Below are 10,198 nucleotides of genomic sequence, written 5' to 3' on the forward strand. Positions count from 1 at the left end.
TCGAGCTCCACTGGTTACCTGTAGCCGCCCGCATCAAGTTCAGTCTCTTATGCTGGCCTACAGAGTGATTGCTGGGAATGCTCCCGCCTACTTAAATGCTCTTGTAAGAGCACATGTTGCCCCCCGGATGCTGCGCTCGTGATGAGCGTCGCCTGGCTCTGCCGGCCATACAGCCACGGCAATCCAGGCTATTCTCATTTGTAGTTCCACGTTGGTGGAACGAGCTGCCAAAAATGACCAGAGCGGGGACCTCCCTCTCTGTCTTTAAGAAGCACTTGAAGACCCAGCTCTTCAGTGAGTACCTCCTGTCCTAACCTACAATTACTTAGCACCACCTTGCAGTATTTATTGTTACACTAATGTTGTTGTTACACTAATCTCTGTCGCAATGTAGCTTGAATGTTATTCTCCCTTGTAAGTCGCTTTGGATAAAAGCGTCTGCTAAATGACTAAATGTAATGTAATGTAATGTAAAACAGAAAATTAGACACTTAGTTTAGTGCATTGTTAACTTTTCGGATCACTCCCATGTCTAGCATAGCCTTGATTTCTGCCTGAATTGCTCTTTTATTTGTGTTCAGGAAAGCAATAGGGGTATGAATGTACAGTCCCTGTTAATGTTCCCCCTGGGAATGTTTCTATGGGTGGTGTGTGACCTTTTCTATCTCGTTCTACATACTATTCAAAATACTTCACAGAGTCAGGATGGATGGAGCACTCAGAGTGGTTTATTTTTTAACAATGGGACACACATACTGTACAACCACAGTTGCTCAGCATAAATGAGAAGTTGGTCATATGTTCACACCACAGCACAGCATTCCTGTACTACTGTGTTATATATAGGTTATATATATATATGTGTGTATATAATAGGTTAACAAAAGTATAAATAAGAAATGAAACATGTTCTATGAAATAGGGAGTCGCTGTCCAATGATAACTCCTATTACATTACCATAGACTTCTTGTGTGTGTGTGTGTGTGTGTGGGTGTGTGTGTGTGGGGGTGTCCGTGGTAGGTTCACTGTAACGTGGGCTGCGGCACATAATCCGCTCGTGTTTCTCCAAACAAAACCGTAGATGTGTTTATTTTATTTTCTTTATTTTATTTTCCAAAGTTTCCGTAATTGGATGAAACAAAAAAGCTCCAAGCCCCATCATATCCAGCGGTGCTCCAAGCTGGAGTCAGAACGAACTTTTAAATTAGGCCATGTAGATCTCATATGAGTGAAGATTAAACAACTGGATTACTAATTTCAAATTTGTTCAGAAACAGATTTTAGTGTACTGATAATGTGAAATCAGTGAAAGTTTACATAGTAAATAAATGTCAGGAGATAAGAGTCAATAAGAGTCCGAAGTAAAGCTCGGGGCCTCGGGAAGGTGGCTCCACCCACTGAATTATATAACTGATGTATATGAAAGTCAATATGAAATTCTCCCATAAGGAGTGCAAAAGGATAGGGTGGTACCAGGCCCATACTTATTTCCGACCAAAAGAAGATGCCATTTAGACCTCCCGAACATCTTATCGAACATAGCTCTGTTCACATACCCCAAATCTAACACACTGACACAATAATAAAACACTCACTCAGCTAAAACTCACAAGAAACTAAGAAAAGGAAAAGTTCAAACGACTACTAAGACATTATTATTAGTATTAGTATTAAGTAATTCTCCAGAGCAGGGACCTACCGGCACAAGAGGAACCTTCAGTGATGTAAGTGTGATTGTTCCAGACGTAAGACCACGGTCCCTTGGACTGAGTCCGCCCATTCGAGTCGCATTGCTCTTGGTGGGGACCAGTGGTAATAAATACAAATACATTTAAAAAGTGACAAATAGTACTTTTATTGTAAATGTATTTTTTTCATTTTACGACGTTAATTGAACGAAACAAAAAATCTCTGAGCGAGCGAGCCTGTGCTTTACAAAAGTCATAACAAAATTTTAAATTATATCTTGTAGATATAATATGAGTGAAGATTCAACAACTGGACTGATTATTTCTCATCACAAACTTGTTCAGAAACAAATACTGTCTTTAAATACTGTTTAAATACTGTTTAAATTATGTTTTTGAATGCTGTTTTTTTTTTTATCACTACTATGCCCTTATTTTACTTATTATGTAATGTTGAGTTGGCTCTCAGACTAAGAATCTCATTACCGGTAATGACGCTTGCATTGTTACCAAATATTTTACAATAAACTTGAAACTATAATTATATAGACCTAGTTTGAGTGCTCTCATGACGAAGCTATTGAACGCTGTAATTTTGAAAATGTAAATAAAAAAACAACTTCTATTTTGAAATTAAAAAGCTGTGCAACATGTAGATTAGAATAAAGCATAAAGACCAGTTCTCATTTGTACATGACAAAAAAAAATTTAACCTTGAAAGATGACCTCTGGTCAGGTTTCAAAGGGAAATATCTCAGGTCAACTGAAATCTCTCTGAAATGTAAATGTGTGTTCGTGAAGTTAGCACCATATCATGGTGACACGCTGCAATTTAATGAATGGGAATGTTTACAGTTGAAATTAAACACGCCCTGTCAGGACACAGGAGAAGGTGGGGAAATCCCAGCCGTTTGGGAGCCGCCTGGTAATTGACTGGGAATTGGCTGGAAACTGACTGGAAGCTGGTTGCCATTTTGCTGTCAGCTGAGAGACCTCCGGCTGGTACAGCCTGCCTCAAGTGGCTCCGACTGTAAAGGCCAGATGTCCAATCCATGCTGGAAAAGAAGACATTTCCTCCAAGGGCAGTGAGGGTATCTGCCTGTTGAGGCAGTTGTTGTGCATACTTCACTGTCTTTGCATTGAGCCATCTGAAGTCAGTACAAATGTGCAGACTGCCATCTTTCTTCTCGACTTCTAGATGCCCCTTTCCTCCATCTCACTCAGAGCAGTTCTTAACTTCTCATACTGGCTAGGCAGTACCTGGTGGTAGGTTAGGTGAAACTACCTCTCATCCATAAGGTGTATTTTGTGGATAAAGTCTGTAGCCTCCTCACAGTCCATCCTGTCTCTTGAAAAGCCAAACTCATACTTCTCAAAGTTGCAAAAGTCTTTACACTGGTCTGACACCTCACAGGTTCAAGCCCTGCAGTCCCAGCATGTTTAAAGCTTCTTCCATCTGCTGAGGAGACCTCGTTGCCACAGGGTCTTGCGATACTCAGCATAACAACACAAATCTCATCAGGCGGAGACAATTCGACTCTTACACATGGGAGGACATCTGCAATCTTGCAGTTTTTCTTCAGGGTCACTGTGGCACGGTGGCGCAGTGCATTGCACTGCTGCCTCACAGCAACAAGGTCGTGGGTTCGATTCCCGCCTGGGGTGCTGTTGGCACCGTGCTCCGGCGGGTTATCTCCCAAATAGGAGCCTTTCTGTGTGGAGTTTGCATGTTCTCCCCGTGCTCACATGGGGTTTCCTCCACCTCACGTCAGTAAGGACCCCCACCAAAAACATGCACCCATCATTGTCTGACCAGCGATGGACATTTATCACCTGGTCCCCGAGGGCGTCCACGTATGCTGCCCACTGCTCCTGGCTGTGCCCCCAGAGGAAGGACAAGCGAGGATGGGTCAAAAGCAGAGAATCCATTTCACCGGCCACCATCAAAGTGTGTGCAAGCATGTGTTGTAGTGTTGCGTGATGAATAAAGACTCTTTCTTGCCTCCCCACCTAACTGGCTGGCCTCAACAATTTCTGTGCTTCCCCCTTCCCCCTGAACGCTCTGTGTAGATTACCCACATTTTAGAATTTTTTTTCTGTTTTTCAACACCATGTCCATCAAAAACTCATTGGCAGAGATTACGATGCACACATAGATAAAAGAAATTCCCTGAAAGAACAACTTTGGGACATTTTATCTGCTGATCCAGAGTGGCCGGCACAGGTTCTACGCGGCAACACTTTCAACAAAGAAAATAGCAACAACAATGCAGTCATTGTTCCACGAGCGGGCTGCTGGAAGAAGCACTGCAGTAAGTGAGGTGGCATTTGGACCAGAATGAGGACGCGACCTTACCATCCACCTCTGCCAAGCATCCTTCTTGCCAATGTCCAGCCCCTGGAAAATAAGATGAATGACCTTCAGGCAAGGATTACATTCCAACAGGACACAAGAAACTGTTGCGCTCTCTGCCTGACAGAGACATGGCTGAACCAGCTGGTGCTGGACCACGCCATACGTCCAGTCGAGTCCTTCTCCATGTTCCGTGCAGACAGGTCGGGGGGGTCGGGGAAATCCAAGGGCGGAGGCTGCCTCATGATCAACAGCAGCTGGTGTAACCCCAACAACACCAAAACTCTCTCTCGCTCCTGCTCGTCGAACCCCGAACAGCTGACCATCTCATGCCATCCATTCTACCTCCCCCGGGAATTCAGCACGGTCATCATCACAGCTGTTTATATTCCTCCGCACTCAGACACTGACACAGCACTATTGGATCTATATGATGTGTTGTGCGGACTACATAACAAACATCTCGACATGGCTGTGGTCGTTACTCCAGGGTGCTGGAAAGGAGGCTCCGGCTGATTGTCAAACCTCAGATTCAGGAGGAGCAATGCGGATTCTCGTGGGCGTGGAACAGTGGACGAGCTCTTTACCCTTGCATGGTTGCTGGGGGGGTCATGGGAGTTTGCCCATCCAGTCTACATGTGTTTTTGTGGACCTGGAGAAGGCTTTCGACCGGATCCTGTGAGGGGTACTGAAGGAGTATGGGGTACCGGGGCCATTGGTACGAGCCATCCGGGCCTTGTACAACCAAAGTGAAAGCTGTGTTCGTGTTCTCGGCACAAAGTCAAACACATTCTCAGTGGGTATTGGACGTCGCCAAGATTGCCCCTTGTCCCCGATTCTGTTTGTGATACTCATGGACAGGATCTCAAGGCGCAGCCAAGGTGAGGAGCATGTCTGGTTTGGGAACCTCAGAATTGCATCTCTGCTTTTTGCAGATGATGTGGTTTTGTTGGCTTCATCAGACCGTGACCTACAGCACGCACTGGGGTGGGTTGCAGCCGAATGTGAAGCGGTCGGAATGAGAGTCACAACCTCCAAGTCTGAGGCTATGGTTCTCTGTCGGAAAACGGTGGATTGCTCCCTCCAGGTCAGGAGCGAGTTGTTGCCCCAAGTGAAGGAGTTAAAGTATCTCGGGATCTTGTTCACGAGTTAGGGGAAAATGGAGCGTAAGATGGTCAGGCGGATCGGTGCAGCGTCAGCAGTGATGCGGTCGTTGTACCGGACCGTTGTGTAGAAGAGGGAGCTGAGCCGAAAGGCAAAGCTCTCAATTTACCAGTCCCTCTACATCTTAACCCTCACCTATAGTCATGAGCTTTGGGTAGTGACGGAAAGAACGAGATCGCGAATACAAGCGGCTGAAATGAGTTTCCTCCGTAGGGTGGCTAGGCTCAGCCTTAAAGATAGGGTGAGGAGCTCGGACATCCGGCGGGAGCTCGGAGTACAGCCTCTGCTCCTTCACATCGAAAGGAGCCAGTTGAGGTGGTTCGGGCATCTGATCAGGATGCCTCCTGGGCGCCTTCCCTTGGAGGTTTTCCAGGCATGTCCAACTGGTAGGAGACCACAGGGTAGACCCAGAACGCGCTGGAGGGATTATATATCCCAGCTGGCCTGGGAACGCCTCGGGGTCCCTCAGGAGGAACTGGAAACCGTTGGTGGGGAGATGGGGGCCTGGAGCTCCTTGCTCAGCCTGCTGCCTCCGTAACCCGGCCCCGGATAAGCGGAGGAAAATGGATGGATGGATGGATGGAAATATCTGAAATTTTTATTTTAATTTTAAGTGGGTTACAGTGAACAGAATTACACAGCACAGAATTTGTGGGGCAGTAGCTTTTAAAGATATGGCTATCAATGCAGACTCTATTGTGATTTGTTTGTTTATTTTGAATAGTGATCTAAGTCAGTGGTTCCCAAACTGTGGTGCACAGCCACCAAAGTGCGCTTGAAGAGATTGCAGGGGGTCAGAATTTTTCTTATACATTCCTAGAAGAAAAACAATTGTCAGAACTTTTAGTCAGTAGTTTAGTTAAGTAAAATGTCTAAATTATACAGTAGTTTTTTTCAGATGGATAAAGTGTGCACAACTTTCCTTTTTTTAGTTACTCCATCACAATAAACCGAAAATTTGATTCGTCCAAAAAAAAAAAAAGGAAAGCTAAAACTTTCACCAGCATAACTGCATTAGAAAAAGAGCAGGTTCATTATGTCTCATGTGTCAAAGAGTTCAAAATTGTTGAAAGACATGACATCGAAAGTGTTTAGGTTTTTCACAACCAAGATAAACATATTGTGTTGGAATAGATTTACAAATAACAAATTTAAAACATGATATTTTAACATCTGTAAAATGGAAAATTGGTTCATACATCTAGCACAATTGTCACTTGCATTACTAGAGACAATGTTTATTTTAACCTACAGACAAATGAGTAATTCCTTCAGTTTAAATCATTATTAGAAGCTGCAGTATCGACCAGAACTAATGGAAGGTTGGTGAGGACTCCATAAGCACTGCTACTCCAACAATCCACAAAAAAAATCGAACTATGCAGTTTTGTTTCAAGGTCTATTACCACTTATTATGTTCATTTCTTTGACTTACTTATGCTTCAGAGCCTTTTACCAAAGAGTGAGTTCATCGGACGCCAAGTAGCCTCGGGTCCCTGCCTCGCTCCAGTCAAGTGTGCTCCAATCTAAGCAAGCATTTTAAGCAAAAGTTCATAGAAGACGTGGTTGAAATGGGGTTTTCTACTAACAGCCAGCTAGCTCAACTTGCAGGTCAGTTGAGAAAACTGTGTCATAGATTGAGCAGTTTATCCAGTCCAAGCAGGCCAAGATCGACAGGATACCGATGCTACATAGGTGGTGCTGCATAACCCATAAAAAAGGAATCCATTGCCATAAACTTAATGTGTAGCAGAATGGACCTGGATTTACAAGGTCCCCTAGGAAGCTATCCTACTATTAATGTGCGGCGGCGCGACTGGTGTTCAACCAGCCAAAGAGGGCACATGTCACTCCGCTGCTCATCGAGCTCCACTGGTTACCTGTAGCCGCCCGCATCAAGTTCAAGTCTCTTATGCTGGCCTACAGAGTGATTGTCGGGAATGCTCCCGCCTACTTAAATGCTCTTGTAAGAGCACATGTTGCCCCCCGGATGCTGCGCTCGTCAAATGAGCGTCGCCTGGCTCTGCCGGCCATACAGCCACGGCAATCCAGGCTATTCTCATTTGTAGTTCCACGTTGGTGGAACGAGCTGCCAAAAATGACCAGAGCGGGGACCTCCCTCTCTGTCTTTAAGAAGCACCTGAAGACCCAGCTCTTCAGTGAGTACCTCCTGTCCTAATCTACAATTACTTTGCACCACCTTGCAGTATTTATTGTTACACCAATGTTGTTGTTACACTAATCTCTGTCGCAATGTAGCTGAATGTTATTCTCCCTTGTAAGTCGCTTTGGATAAAAGCGTCTGCCAAATGACTAAATGTAAATGTAAATGTAAATGTAATGTATTACTAAACTAGTGAAGTTTTCCTATTTTAGAAGGGTCTGACAGCTGGACTAGGCATGATCCAATTGACTTGAGTGGTCAATTGCCATGAGCTACATCTTACAATCAATGAGGCAGTCTTCTACGCAGACTTACAGGGTAAGCATACAATCTCTTGGATAGGCCCGAAGTTTCTCTTCAAATAGAGGAATATTGAGTTTATTGAAAGTGTCCTTTACCTTGTTAATGCATCAAGCTGGCGGGAATTTGGAAAGTCTGGTACTAGAATATCATCTAGTAAGTGGAGAAGAAAAGGCAGCCTGCAATGATTCAGTAAAATCCAAGCAAGGCCTCAGGCTTACTTTTGGATGTCAGAGTATTTAATGGCCTCGGATTTTTCATACATTGTCTGTAGGCAAAATCTGTTGCTTGAGCTGTGGTGGCACTGGTGGTAGTATTGCTACCGCCATGACTAGAGGCTGGGGAAATGTTGGGGGAAAATAGAGCAGGGCTTGGGCCACTGAACCCATTTTGTACAAGGAGGCTTGGATTTTGGATGATGGCAGAAATTACAGGATCTTGACCAAGAGGAGTGTAAGGTCTTAATGGCTTGTTGAGGGGACAGGATATACTTTTGGCTTATTATATGCTTTTTGGGGTGCCGAGCGGGCGGGGGAAGACTGTTTCAATGTAGTCTATAGCACTTGGGTGGGTGGTGACGCTATTCCAATTGTTCTTGTACTTCTTGGACTTCCAAAATATCAGATTTGGAAGTCCATACAAATTGATGGAATGTGATGGAAACAAGACTAAGCAGCAATTTGAATAGAATAATTGCTTTCATCTTGAAGCAGCGTGTTAAAGGGTGTGGGATCAGGATTTAAATAGTATTTAGGCATTTGATATATATTTTGATAAATGGTGCCCAATAATTTGACAGACTGTAGGCTATCTAATTTTTTATTTTCTCTCTACCAAAACAAATGGTGTGTTTTCATCAATAGCATTTTCTAAAGTTGTGGATGAAGATGTCTACTCCTACATAATCTACCTTGTGTGGCTTGAATCTGTGATTATGTTTTTCTGGTACTATGGATAGAAATATAGTTTATAAAAGACAAAGGACTAAATTCTGCAATTTGATTTTATGACCCAATTAGATCCCCTGTGATCCACCCATAGGTTGTGACCCAGACTATGAATAAAGCCGCTCTAGGCTCTGCCATATGCCTAAGGTTGACTCATTCCCCATACATACCGTTCAGGAGAAGACTAGTCTATTTTTAGGCTGTGGCATTTCAAATACCTTAATTCAAACTCCTCACAGTCAGTCAAACAGCTGGAAAGGACCCATTTGCCAAAGGCTGTGTGTCTTGTGCCAGCTGCATAATTACCATATTACATCCTTGTCATGTCTCCTTCCATTGCCTTTCTCCTTGTCCCTTTGTGTTCCAAAATTGCCTAAAATCGTGGCTCTCCCCCTGCCATTCTCACTGGCACAAAAATCTTTGGATGTACCACTCTCCTTCTCTGTCTCTCTGTCCCCCTATCTAAAACTCACTTACTTTGACACTCTGCCTGATTGCCTTGTCGCCAATGCTAAATTCTTCTAATTATCAACCACTGGCATGTTTTAATGCCAGTGGTTCCAAAGTGGAGCACCTGGATCAAAGCTTTCTGTCTCCCTCCCACTGGAAAACACTTACAATAATGTGTGCAATGATTCTGTACAAACTGTAATAACCTAGTAAATACATCAAATTATTTTGATGCATTGTAAATTCTGTGTATTTTATATATTTTACTATTGTTGTTTTGCTTTTTTCAGTTATTTTCTTTGGCTTTTTTAATGCTTATCATGTAAAGATATGCACCAATAATCACCAAGACAAATTGTACGTGTAAATGCACCTGGCGAAATAGTCATTTTGGTTCTGATTCCGATCTGAAGGAAATCAGTAGCAAAAATGACATATATGTAGTGAAAAATAATGTAATTATGAACAGGATTAGTTTAATAGAAACATTAAACTGATACCAAAACAACTGTAAACTCTCTCATCTCTAATGAAATACCTAAACTTGATCACCTTTAATACAATAATGATACAGAACCTCTCATAACATCTCCAATCTAATTCCTAAACCTAACAATCTCTAACATAATTTGTAAATGTAATCACTTTCTCATCTAATACCTTAACCATCTATAACCCTAAACTTAAGGAGGTGGAATATGGACATGAGGTGGCAGGGGTTTAGTGTAAATGTCACTGTGTGTGGCCACAACTGTCGACCACAAAGTGGCAGCTCAGTGACACCCGTCGATGGGCTGCCACTGCCAATTAAAGGTACCGACCTTGCTGAGGATCGGAAGTTGACCTGTGCAATGTCAACTAACTGATCATTGACAAAATGTTAAGAAATATAATACATAGTATGGGCGCTCGCTTCAAGGAATCCATTCCATGCATGTCAGTAAGTAGGCTTTGACCATAACATATACACCAGGGTTGCCCACTCTTTTTCGGCTTGCAAGCTACTTTTAGGTCAAATGACCATGGTCAAAATGATCTACCTTCATTAAAAAATGATAAATATATTTATTTATAAATATATATATATATATACAAAGTATACTTCATATATGCAATATATGTTGCCGTACC

Source organism: Zeus faber (assembly GCF_960531495.2).
Source record: "Zeus faber genome assembly, chromosome: 2".
Taxonomy (NCBI): domain Eukaryota; kingdom Metazoa; phylum Chordata; class Actinopteri; order Zeiformes; family Zeidae; genus Zeus; species Zeus faber.